Here is a 14,683-nt window from a genome sequence, read left to right on the forward strand (position 1 = left end):
ATCACTACAGTGAAGCACTTTGGCTGGCACACCCCATCAGAGTGTTGTTGCCAGTGGACTGGGAACACCTTAGTGCTTAACATTGAAGGGCCAGACAACAAATCTGTGGGTATGGTACCAGCCTTGCAAAGTTAGAGCATGCAGTTCAGGAGTGCTGAGCTGAGCCTTTGCCCCCTGAAATCTTCCAGAAATGAAGCCATTTAACTGAAACTACCTTGTGCCACAGTCAAACCCTCAAGGGCATTAAAGAATATAAAAAAGGAAAAAACTCCATCCAAAGGACAGTGAGTCAAAACATTAAAGGAACCTTAGCCCACACAGATGTGAAAGAACCAGTGCAAGAACTCTGGCAATGTAAAAAGCCAGAATGTCTTCCTGTCTTCAAGCAATCATACTAACTCTCCAACAATGGTTGTTAACCAGGACTAAACGACAGACATAGATTTCAGAATCTGGATAGAAACAAAGATCATTGAGATTCAGAAGAAAGTCAAAATCCAATCCAAATAATCTAAGGAATCCAATAAGATGACATAAAAGCTGAAAGATGAAATAAGCATTTTAAGAAAGAACCAAACTAAACTGATAGAGCTGAAAAATGCACCTCAAGAATTTCATAATGCAATAACAAGTACTAACAGTAGAACGGACCAAGCTGAGGAAAGAATCCCAGATCTCAAAGACCACTTCTTTGAATCAACTCAGTCACATGAAAATAAACAACAAAAAAGAATGAACAAAACCTCTGAGAAATCTGAGATTATGTAAAGAGACCAAACATATGACTCAAGGCATCACTCAAAGAAAGGGAGAAAGAACAAGCAAGCTGGAAAACATATTTGAGGATACTGCCCACAAAAATTTCCCAAATCTTGCTAGAGAAGTCACCATTTAAATCCAGGAAATGCAGAGAATCCTGTGAGATACTATACAAGATGACCATCCCCAAGACAGAGAGTCATCAGATTCCCCAAGGTCAACATGAAATAAAAAAATATGAAAGGCAGCTAAAGTGAAGGGGCAGGTCACATACAAAGGGAATCCCATCAGGCTAACAGTGGAACTATAAGAACTATAAGATACTCTACAATCCAAAAGAAATTGGGGGCCTATATTCATCATTCTTTTTTTTTTTTTTCGAGACAGAGTCTCACTCTGTTGCCCAGGCTGGAGTGCACTGGTGCTATCTCGGCTCACTGCAACCTCCACTTCCCGGGTTCAAGCAATTCTTCTCCCTCAGCCTCCCAAGTACCTGGGACTACAGGTGCACACCACAACACCTGGCAATTTTTTGTAATTTTAGTAGAGACAGGATTTCACCATATTGGCCAAGGTGGTCTCAAATTCCTGACCTCGTGATCTGCCCACCTCGGCCTCTCAAAGTGCTGGGATTACAGGTGTGAGCCACCACACCCGGCCTTCAGCATTCTTAAAAAAATAATAATAATACTTGGCCGGGTATGGTGGCTCATGCCTGTAATCCCAGCACTTTGGGAGGCTGAGGGGGGCAGAACACAAGGTCAAGAGATCAAGACCATCCTGGCCAACATGGTGAAACCTCATCTCTAATAAAAATACAAAAATTAGCTGGGCATGGTGGTGCGTGTCTGTAGTCCCAGCTACTCGGGAGGCTGAGGCAAGAGAATCACTTAACCCAGGAGGTGGAGGTTGCAGTGAGCCGAGATAGCACCACTGCACTCCAGCCTGGGGACAGAGCAAGACTCTGTTGCAAAAAAAAAAAAAAAAAAAAAAAAAAATTCAACCAAGAACTTAATATCCAGCCAAACTAAACTTCATATGTGAAGGAGAAGTAAGATCCTTTTCAGACAAACAAATGCTAATGGAATCTGCTACCACCAGACATGCCTTACAAGAGGTCCTTAAGGGAGTGCTACATGTGGAAGTGAAAGACTGTTAATGGCCACCACAAAAATACATTTAAGTACATAGACCATTGACGTTGTAAAGTAACTACACAATCAAGTCTGCATAATAACCAGATAACAACATAATGGCAGGACCAAAGCTATAAATACCAATATTAACTGTGAATGTAAACAGTATAAATGCCCTGCTTAAAACTCACAGAATGGCAAGTTGGATAAAGAAGCAAAACCCAACTGTATCTGTTGTCAAGAGACCCAGCTCATATGCAACAATACCCATTGGCTTGAAGTAAAAGGATGGAAAAAAATCTACCAAGCAAATGCAAAACAAAAAAGGGTAAGCATTGTTATTCTAATTCAGACAAAATGGACTTTAAACCAACAACAATCAAAAAGACAAAGAAGGGCACTACGTAACGATAAAGGGTTCAATTCAACAAGAAGACTTAACTGTCTGAAAGATAAATGTGCTCAAAACTGGAGCATTCACATTTGTAAAACAAGTTCATAGAGACCTATAGAGAGACTTAGATAACCACAGAATAATAGTGGGAGACTTCAACATCTCACTGATGGTACTAGACAGATCATAGAGACAGAAAATGCACAAAGATATTCAGGACTTGAAGTCAACATTTGGCTAAATGGACCTAACAGCCATCTACAGAACACTCCACCCAACAACAACAGAATATATCTTCCTCTCATCTGTACATGGCATATATTGTAAAATTGATCACACTATCAGTCTAAAATTATTTTCAATAAATTAAAAGAAGCCCCTGAAATCATGCCAACCACACTCTTGGACCGCTCAGTGTAGCAAAAATAGAAGTCAACACTAAGAAGAACTCTCAAAACCATACAATTACATGGAAATTAAACAACCTGTGCCTGAATGACTTTTGGGTAAACAATGAAATTAAGGCAGAAACCAATATATTTTTTGAAACTAATTAAAACAAAGATACAATATTCTAGGCTCTCTAAGACACAGGCAAAGCAGTGTTAAGGGAAAAGTTTATCGTGCTAAATGCCCATATTGAAAAGTTAGAAGGATCTTAAATTAACAACCTAATATCGTACCTAAAGGAAACAGAAAAACAAGAGGAAAGCAACCCAAAGCTAGCAGAAGAAAATAAATAACCAAAATCAGAGCAGAACGGAATGAAATTGAGTCATGAAAAGCCATACAAAAGATAAATGAAACTAAAAGCTGGTTCTTCGAAAGAATAAATAAATTTGATAGGTCACTAGCTAGACCAATAAGGAAAAAAAAAGAGAAGATACAAAAAACACAATCAGAAATGGTAAAGTGGACATTACCACCAACCACACAGAAATACAAAAAACTCTCAGAGACTAAGATGAACATGTTTATGAAAACAAAGTAGAACACCTACAAGAAATGGGTAAATTTCTGGAAACATCCAATCTCCCAAGATTGAACTAGGAAGAAATTGAAATCCTAAACAAACCAAAAATGAGTTCTGAAACTGAATGAGTAATAAAAAGTCTTTGAGCCAAAAAAAAAAAAAAAAGCAAGCCCAGGACCCAACAGATTCACAGACAAGTTCTACCAGAAGTGTAAAGAAGAGCTGGTACCAATGCTACTGAAATTATTCTGAAAAAAGGAGGAGGAAGGATCCCTCCCTAATTCATTTTATGAGGTCAGCATCATTCAGATATGAAAACCTGGCAGAGACACAACAAAAAAGAAAACTTCAGGACAGTTATCACTGATGATCATAGATGCAAAAATCCTCAACAAAATACAAGCCAACTGAATCCAGCAGCATATCAAAAAGCTAGTCCACTATGATCAAGTAAGCTTTATTGCTGGGATGCAAGTTTGGTTCAAGATATACAAACCAATAAATGTGATTCATCATAAAATAGAACTAAAAATAAAAACATCCCTTCTTGATATAAACCCTCAACAAATGAGTTACTGAAGGAGCATACCTCAAAATAATTGAAGCCATTTATGACAAACCCACAGCCAACTTCATACTGAATGGGAAAAAGCTGGAATATTCCCTCTGAGAACCGGAACAAGACAAGGATGCCCACTCTCACTACTCCTATTCAACATAGTGCTGGATGTCCTAGCCAGTGCAATTAGGCAAGAGAAAGAAACACAGACATCTAAATAGGAAGAATGGAAGTCAAACTACGCCTCTTCATAGGTGAAACACTTTTATACCAAGAAAACCCCATAGTAGCCTCTCGAGAGCTCCCAGATCTGACAAATGACTTCAGCAAAGTTTCAGGATACAAAAATCAATGTACAAAAATCTGTAGCATTTCTATACACCAACAATATCCAAGCTGACAGCCAAATCAAGAATGCAATCCCATTCACAGTAGCCACAAAAATATTACAAAATACCTTGGAATACAGCTAAGCGGGGAGATGAAAGTCTCTAAAATGAAAATTACAAACGAGTGCTCAAAGAATCAGAGACAACAGAAACAAAAGGAAAACATTCCATGATCACAGATAGGAAGAAGCAATATTGTTAAAATGGCCATACTGTCTAAGGCTATTTACAGAGTCAATGCTATTCCTATCATATCACCAATGACATTTTTCACAGGATTAAAAAAAAGCATTCTAAAATTCATTTGGAGCCAAAAAAAAAAAAAAAAGCACAAATAGCCAAAGCAATCCTAAGCAAAAAGAACAAAGTCAAAAGCGTCATACTACCTGACTTCGAACTGTACTACAATGCTACAGTAAGCAAAACAGCATGGTTATGCTCAGCAAAATAAATAATCAGCACAGTAAAAAGACAACCTATACAGTGGGAGAAAATCTTTACAAACTATGCATCCAGCAAAGTACTAATATCCAGAATCTATAAGGAACTCAAAAACAGACATAGACCAGTGGAACAGGTTACAGAACGCAGAAATAAAGCCACACACCTATAGCCATCTACTCTTCAACAAACTTGACAAAAACAAGCAATGGGGAAGGGAATCCCTACTTGGAAATTGTGCTGGGATAACTGGCTAGCCGTATGCAGAAAATTGAAACTGGACTCCATACGTTTCACCGTTTACAAAAATCAACTCAAGGTAGATTAAAGACTTAAGTGTAAAACCCAAAACTATAAAAACCCTGGAAGACAGCCTAAGAAATACCATTCTGGATACAGGCCATTCTGGACATATCCTAGGAAATTTCATTTCTGGAAAACACTTTATGACAAAGATGCCAAAAGCAATTGCAACAAAAACAAAAATTGACAAATGGGACCTAATTAAACTAAAGGGCTTCTGCACAGCAAAAGAAATCATCAACAAACAACCTATGGAATGGGAGAAAATATTTGCAAACCATGCATTCGACAAAAGTCTAATATCCAGAATCCAAAAAGAACTTAGAAAAATCATCAAGCAAAAATCTAACAACCCCATTAAATGCGCAAAGGACAGGACAAGACACTTCTCAAAAGAAGACAAACACGTAGTCAACAAGTATACGAAAAAATATTCAACATCACTAATCATTGGAGAAATGCAAAACAAAAGTGCAGTGAGACACAACCTCACAGAAGGCAGAATGCCTGTTATTAAAAAGTCAAAAAGTAATAGATGCTGGCGAGTTTGGGGAGCTACTCCCAGGTCTTTGGAAGGCTGAGGCATGAGAATTGCTTGAACCTGGGAGGCAGAGGTTGTAGTGAGCTGAGATTGGGCCATTGCACTCTAGCCTGGGCAACAGAGCAAGACTCCATCTCAAAAAAAAAAATACAGAAAGAGAAAGAAAGAAAAACCCACAGCCAACATTATACTGAATGGGGAAAAGTTGAAAGCATTCCCCTGAGAACTGGAACAAGACAAGGATGCCCACTTTCACCACTTCTATTCAACATAGTACTGGAAGTCCTAGCCAGAGCAATCAGACAAGACAAAGAAATAAAGGGCATCTAAATCAGTAAAGAGGAAGTCAAAGTGTTGCTGTTCCTGATGATATGATCATATAATGAGAAAACCCTAAAGACTCATCCAAAAAGCTCCTAGATCTGATAAATGAGTTCAGTAACATTTCAGGATACAACATCAATGTACACAAATCAGTAGCACTGGTATACACCGACGGTGACTGAGCTGAGAATTAAATCAAGATCTCAACCCCTTTTAAAACAGCTACAAAAAAAAAAACAAAACAAACAAACAAAACCAAAGAAAAAAACCCCAAGCAAACCAACTTAGGAATATACCTAACCAAGGAGGTGAAAGACCTCTACAGTGAAAACTACAAAGCACTGCAGAAAGAAATCATAGATGACACAACAAATAAAAACACATCACATGCTCATGGATAGGTAGAATCAATATTGTGAAAATGACCATACTGCCAAAAGCAATCTACATCATCATTCTTCCCCGAGCTAGAAAAAGCAATCCTAAAATTCATGTGGAAGCCAAAAATAGTCTGCATAATGAAAGCAAGACTAAGAAAAAAGAACAAATGTGGATGCATCACATTGCTTGACTTCAAGCTATATTATAAGGCTATAGTCACCAAAGCAGCATAATACTGGTGTAAAAATAGGCATGTAGACTAATGGAACTGAATAGAGAACAGAGAAATAAAGCCAAATACTTAAGCCAACTGATCTTTAACAAAGGAAACAAAAACATAAAGTTGGGAAAGGACACCATATTCAACAAATGGTGCTGGGATAATTGGCAAGCCATATGTAGAAGAATGAAACTGCATCCTCATCTCTCACCTTATACAAAAATCAACTCAAGATGGATCAAAGACTTAAATCTAACACCTAAAAGTATAAAAATTCTAGAAGGTAACATTGGAAATACCCTTCTAGACATTTGCTTAGGCAAAGACTTCATGACCAAGAACCCAAAAGCAAAGGCAACAAAAACAAAGATAAATAGATGGGACTTAATTAAACTAAGAAGCTTCTACACAGCAAAGGAAATAATCAGCAGAGTAAAAAGACAACCTACAGAGTGGGAGAAAATCTTTACAAACTATGCATCCAACAAAGTACTAATATCAAAAATCTATAAGGAACTCAAATCAGCAAGAAAAAACCAAATTATCCTATCAAAAAGTGTGCTAAGGACATGAATAGACACTTCCCAAAAGAAGATATAAATGGCCAAGAAACATGAAAAAATCCTCAATATCACTAATTATCAGGGAAATGCAAACAAAACCAAAATGCGATACCATCTCACTCCTCCAAGAAGAGCCATAATAAAAAAATTAAAAAAAAATTGATGTTGCCATGGGTGTGGTAAAAAGGGAACACTTTTACACTGCTGGGGGGAATGTAAACTAGTACAACCACTATGGAAAAGAGTATGAAGATTTCTTAAATAATTAAAAGTAGATCTACCATTTGATCTAGCAATCCCACTACTGGGTATCTACCCAGAGGAAAAGAAGTCATTATATGAAAAAAACACTTGCACACACGTTTTTTGCAGCACAATTTGCAATTGTGAAAGATATGGAACTAGCTCAAATGCCCATCAATCAATGAATGCATAGAGAAAATGTGGTGTATATATATGTGTATATACACACATATATGTGTATATGTGTATATATGTGTATATACACATATATATGTGTATATACACATATATATGTGTGTATATATGTGTATGTGTGTATATATATACACACGCAGACCATGGACGGAATACTACTCAGCTATAAAAAGGAATGAAATAATGGCATTCACAGCAGCCTGGAAGGAGTCGGACACCATTATTCTAAGTGGAGTAATTCAGGAATGAAAAATCCAGACATTGTATGTTCTGACTTATAAGTGGGAGTTATGCTATGAGGATGCAAAAGCATAAGAATGATACAATGGACTTTGGGGACTTAGGGGGAAGAGTAGGAGGAGGGTGAGGGATAAAAGACTACACCTTGGGTGCAGTGTACGCTGCTCTGGTGATGGGTGCACCAAAATCTCAGAAATTACCTCTAAAAATATTTTCCATGTAAACAAACACCACCTGTTCCTTAAAAACTAATGAAAAAAATAAAAAAGACATGAGATCAACCTAAATGCCCATCAATGGTGAACTAGATAAAGAAAATGTGGCACATATACACCATAGAATAATACACAGCCATAAGAAAGAACGAGATCATGTCCTTTGGAGCAACGTGGATGGAGTTGAGGCCATTATGCAAAGTGAATTAACACAGGAACAGGAAACCAAATATCCCATATTCTCACTTTTAAGTGGGAGCTAAACACTGAGTACACATGGACAGAAAGAAGGGAACAATCGTCACTAGGTGAATTTGAGGGTGGAAGGTGGAAGGAGGGGGAGAAGAGAAAAACTACCTATTGGGTATTATACTTACAACCTGGGTGACAAAATAATCTGCATACCAAACCCCTGTGACATGCAATTTATCCATATAACAAGCCTGCTCATGTAACCCTTGAGCCAAAATAAAAATTGGAGAAGAAAAAAACTCCTAAGAGTTGTCACTTTGGGTAGAGTTATGGGCATTATGATTTGAAGGCATAGTTTAAGGTCATTCCTCCTTTATTTATAAAGTTCTAATTTTTAAAATAAAAGTGCATTTGAGTATTTAATCATAAACATTAATTTAAAAATTCACTGGATTTTGTAGTAACTATGTAATGGATGAACTTTGCTATGAGTGTCATTGGAATGGATAAGCAGAGACAAAAGTTGATGAATTAAGAAATGAAAAGGAGTTAGGATCTAGAGATAGTAGTTATAGACTTATTTTGAGGAATTCAAACATAAGATAAATGGATGGTAGATAAAGATGGATGGGGCATTGGATATACGGCAAGAGTTTTTGTTTGCTTGCTTTCTTTAAAATGGGAGAGTTTATATTTATACACCTATGTCTATATAAAATGTTTCTCAAATATATATATACACACACATACATATATATGAAATGTGCAACTGTATTTACACATAGCTATGAGGAAGAGGCCATTAGATAGACTAAAACATACAGATATGTTATAATACAGATGAAAAGGAATAAATTGATCACGTGAATTTTCTTTATGATAAACATTTAGGGGCTATGAATGTTTGTTAAAAAAATTTCATGCAATTTGGGACATTCTCTGCTTTTAATCAACTGCTTTCCAAGGATTTTAACACTGTGAAATGAATTTTAATAGAGATTTTCTATACAATATTCTGAATGTTTTAACAGTTTTAAACAAGCATCCTTAATTGAATATTTTCATAAGAAAAAATGAGAAAGAAATTACCCTAATAGAATTGCCCATTGCCAGGAAAATTTCATAATGAAGTGGGAAAAAACAGCAGCTGCACTTGCCTCCATGAGGCATGGACCTACAGCCAATCTGAAACAAACCACCTTCAAATGTCTCAAAGCCTGAAGCACAAAACAGTCACATTTGATGCATTTACAATGGCCAACAAGAAAATTATTTTAACAAATGTTGGACTATAAAGTCTTTTCTCATAAGAAGCTTTCACTAATCAAAATCTCATTTCAACAGATTGTCCCACTGGACTTTGAACTCTATTATATTTTATATGTCATCATAGGTTGGATTATAAACAATTTCATCTTTTATAAAATATTATTGTATTTTAATTATTAAAATATCAATTTTACTGTGATTAAATAGCTAATGCTACCTTCCTGAACTTTCCTAATCATAGTATAATAATAGTGTCCTAGTAGTGTTTTCCCATTAACTTTTTGATATGAACTCTTTGATTAACTTAATAAGTATAAATACAATACTAACATGCCAAAGAAAATAACTTAAAAACTGCATAATTCATTTTAAAAGGGAGAACTTTTCAATTTTCTCCTTGGTTCATAGTTTCTGCTGGAGAATATAATCTCATTGGCTATAATTATTTATGCTCTTGAGCTATTTCTATTAAACCACATTTGCCACATTTATTTGAGTGGCTGTCATATTCATGAATAGTCATCTTCTTATAGATGGGATTTATGATCCCTAGAATGTAATATTTTAAGAAATGCTTTAAAAGATTAGATTTTACAATAATGCAAAGATAATCAGGAACATAATCCTGTAGAGAAAACGTCATAAAAAATTACTGAAATCCTCAATCTCCCTAAAAAAGAAAAAGAATTGTATAAGGTTTTTCTTATAAAACGTTTGTTTGTTTTGTTTTGTTTTTTGAGACGGAGTCTCGCTCTGTCCCCAGGCTGGATTGCAGTGGCACTATCTCAGCTCACTGCAACCTCTGTCACTCAGGTTCAAGCGATTCTCTTGCCTCAGCCTCCGGAGTAGCTGGGATTACCAGGTAAATGCCACCATGCACGGCTAATTTTTGTAGATTACAGGCATGAGCCATCATGCCCGGCCTTTTTTTCTTTATCTTAGGTTTGTTTACAGACTCCACTTGGAACAGGTAAATAAAATTTTTGCTTCTTTTTCTTTCTCACCATCCTCTAATATTTGAAATAACCTTACTCGATTTGTAATTGTAAATCTACCTGTGGATCGAGTCCAAGCCCAGCTTGTATTAGAATAATGTTAAGGGCAATGCTTCTTAAAATTGAAGACCATGCGTTAGGAACATGGACGTGTTCACTGATGAATGGAACATTCCTAATTGTAAATCCAGCCAGTAACATCCCTTAAAAGAAAGAAAATAAACATGCATGACAGTTCATTTTTCTGAGAAAGAAAACAGAAATGTTTACTTTATTTTCTAATGCACTATGTCTCTCATTATTTTGGTAAAGGGCAGGTTACAAGCAAGTAGAGAAGGCAGCATGAATAAAGGAATGGCGATAAGAAACAATACACCTAAATGGGGTTCAACAAATAATTTAGTGTTGCTGGAACATACAGGGCAAGGAAAGGAGGGAGGAGAATGAGCTTGGTGGACCAGATCATAGAAAGGTCTCCCCCCACTTTGGCAAAGTAAGGCATCATGGGAAGGTTTTAGGCAGGAAGTAATATAATGAGTCTTGCGATTTTTATATGAGGGTCTTGGTGAATTAGTTAGGGATAAAACTGGAGACAGAGACCAAATTGAAGGCTCTGTCACAGTCCATGCAAAAGTTGGAAACAAATAGCCTAAGCTAGAGCAAAAGAGAAAGTTTGGAGAGGAGGAAAATGAATCAATAAATACTTAGAAGGTGCTGTAAGAAAACTGTGGATACAGAAGGGACAGCAGAGATAAGATGTAGAGATTATCTCTACTGACAGTGTACTGAATATATATTTATTTTTGGGGACAGGGTCTCATTCTGTTGCCCAAGGTGAGTGCAGTGATGCAAACATGGCTCACTGTAGGCTTAACCTCCTGAGCTCAAGTGATCCTCTTGCCTTAGCCTCCTGAGTAGCTGAGACCCAGAAAAAATTTTTAATATTTTGTAAAGACAAGGTCTGCTATGTTGCCCAGGCTGGTTTTGAACTCCTGGGCTCAGGTGATCCTCCTGCCTTGGCCTCCCAAAGTGCTGGGATTATGGGCATGAGCCACCATGCCTGGCCCACTGTACTGAATATTTAGATATATTTGAATACAGTAAGTTCTCACTTAACATCGTCGATAGGTGATTGGAAATGGCAACTTTGAGTAAAATGGTATATAATAAAACCAATTTTAGCATAGGCTAAATGATATAAACAAGAGTCAATTTCCTACAGCATATTTCTGGTCACAAAACATCATCAAACTTCTCAATAAAGATCCAAAACACTTCTAGTATTAAACAATGAAATAAATGTGAGCTCTACATACATTTTACAAAGTTTTATAAAATAAATAAGATAATTCTTTACTTAATTTTTGATGAATTCACGACTGATGGTGGTTATAGCAGTGATGGTTAAAATCAAAGAATAAATGTTTACAAAGTGAAAATTGTAAGGAGCACCTCCTCCCACTATACAGTTCAAAAACAAACACAAATATGGTAGGCTGGCTGAGAGTTTTCACATCACATTGTTTATTGTCTTGCATTTGTATGGTTATTATATACTTAACAAAATTTTATTTTGCAATAATTTATATTCATTCATTTATTCATTATACAATCCACTAGTTCAGGGTCATTGTACAATCCACTAGAATACTAGTTCAGGGTCAAAGGTGACTGAAACTTAATCCAAAAAAATCAAGGAGGGACTCCCTCCCTAACACATTCTATGAATCTAGTATCACAATTATACCCAAATCAGGCAAAGACATACACACACACACACACACACACACACACACACACACACACACACACTACTGGTCAATATCCCTGATGAACATAGATGCAAAAATTCTCAACTAGCAAAATGAATTCAATAGTACATCAAAAAGATAATATAGTTAAGTGGGTTTTACTCCAGAAATACAAGGATGGTTCAACATGTGAATCATTCTTCCATAAAGACATATACACACATATGTTCATTGTGGCACTATTCACAATAAAAAGACATGGAATCAACTTAAATGACTAAATAAAGAAAATGTGTTACATATACACCATGGAATACTATGCAGTCATAAAAAAGAATGGCATCATGTCCTTTGTAGCAACACGGATAGAGCTGAACACCATTATCCTAAATGAAATAACTCAGAAACAGAAAACTCAAATACCACATGTTCTCACTTATATGTGGTAGCTAAACAATGGGTACATATGGACATAAAGATGGAAATAATAGACACTGGGGAGTCCAAAAGGAGAGAGGGTTGGAGGGTTAAGGTTGAAAAATTTCCTATAGGGTATAGTATTCACTGTTTGGTGATGGGTTCACTAGAGCCCAAATCTCACCATTATACAATATATCCATGTACCAAACCTGCACATGTACTCTGTGAATCTAAAATTTTTAAAGATTCTATTAAACAATAAAGCAACAGGAATAATATACTAAGGATATTAAATTTATTTTAAAAATAAATTTTGGATAAAACTTGTGTGTGTATATATGTAGACAGAGAGAGAAATAAATGCCCCTATAAAAGAGCTATACACACACACACACACATACAGCAAATACACACATGAAGAAACTATATAAAACATACTACATTGAAATATTTCTGAATTATGACTAATTCGACAAGAAAATGTTCAAAATTTGCATATAGTCAATAACAAAGAAAAGAGAGCTAATTATATACTTACCAAGAAGAGGTGGAAGTGGAGGCACTAAAGGTATTCTAATGAGTTGTAAAATTTTTCCCCCAATAATGGCACTATAAAAAATAATTAACAATCCAAATAAATTTCCACCAGGGAGAGCTTCAGAGCCTAAGATTGACCAGGTCATACACCATATCACAAACAGTGTAACTCCTGAAATACAAAAAAGTGTACAGCTATATATCTACATACACATAGATGTATACAAACAAAGGATCAATTCTCTTTTATCATATATACTAATAGCCAGTTCTATAAAATGATACATGGTATAGATCAACATTGCTTACTAGTTTGGTGAAAGAGATATCTGCTTAACATATATTCCAAATAACCTGTCAATTTATGAAGTAGATTTTAAACAAAGTGTTTTCACTTTAAAAATATTTAAAAACTATATGTGGGCCAGGTGCAGTGGCTCACGCCTTAATCCCAGCACTTTGGGAGGCTGAGGTGGGCTGGATCACATGAGGTCAGGAGTTTGAGACCAGCCTGGCCAACACAGTGAAATCCCGTCTCTACTAAAAACGCAAAAATTAGCCACGCATGGTGGTGCGTGCCTGTAATCCCAGCTACATGGGAGGCTGAGTCAGGAGAATTGCTTAACCCAGGAGGTGGAGGTTGCAGTGAGCCAAGATTGTGCCACTGCACTCCAGCCTGGGTGACAGAGTGAGACTCAGTCTCAATAAAAAAATTAAAAAAATAAAAAAAACCTATATGTGAACTCTTGAAAATGCTAACTTATAATATATGATAGTTAAAAACATCATGGCAATATGATGAGATTTACTTCATTTTATATTTTAAAATAGCTTTTTCATCAGGATGGAAAATAAGAGGATGATTGGCTGTGATAAGAATTCACAACCTTATTGAAGATCACAGTGTCAAGGTGCCAAATCTTTTAACAGGAATCTGCTAAATCTTTTTATTGAAAGGATAATTCAACTGATATTTGGCATAAATGTATTATAGGAAGAAATGGCTGGAAGAAATTAACCTAGATTTTGTGGGAATAAATATAAAGTATCTTAGATTATGTGTAGGAGGTAGAGGTAGATTAAGATGAGTAGATATAAGTTACTAGACATCTTGTTTCTGACAACTAGGTGCTACTCACTGAGGAATCCACAGGTTTCTGTAAAGGACAGACAATAACATGGTAAATTTCCATTTGCTAATTAAATGGCTACCTTTATTTGCTATGAATCATAATTGCTAATGCTTTTAATATTCTTAAAACAGCTTACATGAATTTTTTAGCTATGACCCCTTTCTGGCTGTATAGAATTTGCCAGGGTAGAAGAGGAGGATTTTGACTCCAGGCAGAAAGTTGGAACAAAGTTTTTTTCCTCCTCCCCTCTGATTATTGTCATCCTGCAAAACTGGAAGCCTTGGAGGGCTAAACTCTTACTAAAATAATGGACCAGGCTGGGCATGGTGGCTCGCGCCTGTAATCCTGGGACTTTGGGAGGCCGAGGTGGGTGGATCACCTGAGGTCAGGAATTCAAGATGAGCCTGACCAACACGGTGAAACGCCGTCTCTATTAAAAATACAGACAATTAGCCTGGCCTGTTGGTGCATGCCTGTAATCCCAGCTACTTGGGAGGCTGAGGTGGGAGA

The 14,683-nt window shown here is 36.4% G+C and overlaps 1 pseudogene; it reads right to left on the minus strand.

The window, feature by feature from the left end:
- The window catches only part of LOC115931030 (sodium/hydrogen exchanger 9B1-like), a 47,230-nt pseudogene extending 34,020 nt beyond the window's left edge, over positions 1 to 13,210 (minus strand).
- Between the last annotated feature and the right edge of the window lie 1,473 nt (positions 13,211 to 14,683).

The sequence above is a fragment of the Gorilla gorilla genome, chromosome 18, assembly GCF_029281585.2.
Source record: "Gorilla gorilla gorilla isolate KB3781 chromosome 18, NHGRI_mGorGor1-v2.1_pri, whole genome shotgun sequence".
Lineage (NCBI taxonomy): Eukaryota > Metazoa > Chordata > Mammalia > Primates > Hominidae > Gorilla > Gorilla gorilla.